The following is a 747-nucleotide window of genomic DNA, read 5'->3' as shown; positions in this document are numbered from 1 at the left end:
GAGTACTGTTGCACATTTGCTCTCACCTCACCTATTTATACACTATATAGACAATGAAGTGACTTTTACAGAAGCTGTTGTAGCCTTGAGCTGATGACAGTCCCTTTTAAAAATGGTTTTGTTGCAGCCTATACACATCAAACAGTGAAAGAGGCTTGTTTGCAATAAGATTGACATCATCTTGTCATCAGTGATCCATTATGAATCATTCTCTGTGCTTTATAGAGTAAGGAAGCCAGATTTAGTGGAATCGTTTTCAATCGATCTTAAATTCGAAGATAAACAGAATTGCAGTGGAATTATTCTTTGCAAAATGCTTCAAGTTATCATGTGAGCCTAAAGCAAGGTTTGTCTTTGATTTGATTAATGGTAATCAGTTCATTCAAACTCCTTTTATACATCTGCTGACAGTTTGACTCCATGATCCATTTTGTGGATTTCTCTTTATGATGATATTTTCATACAGTATTCTGTCTGTTCATTAAGAACAGATCTAGGATCAGGAGGCAGGTGATGGGGATACAGCTGGCCTGGCTCTGTCCAACCTTAAAAAACAGAACTACAAAAGCTCATCTATTAATCTGTGTTATTATTTTCTTTATTGATGAATCTACCAGCTTTCAGCAACAGTCTCTACATGAATCAAAATATAAATTAAACTAAATCTATAAATACATTTGTTTTTTTGGCTAATCATCTTCCAGTTCCAGCTCTACAAGACACACAGACATGACAGGTTCTGTTTTC

The sequence above is a fragment of the Larimichthys crocea genome, unplaced genomic scaffold (genome assembly GCF_000972845.2).
Source record: "Larimichthys crocea isolate SSNF unplaced genomic scaffold, L_crocea_2.0 scaffold172, whole genome shotgun sequence".
Lineage (NCBI taxonomy): Eukaryota > Metazoa > Chordata > Actinopteri > Sciaenidae > Larimichthys > Larimichthys crocea.
The sequence above is the reverse complement of the archived record's forward strand: the minus strand, read 5'-3'. Positions refer to the sequence as shown.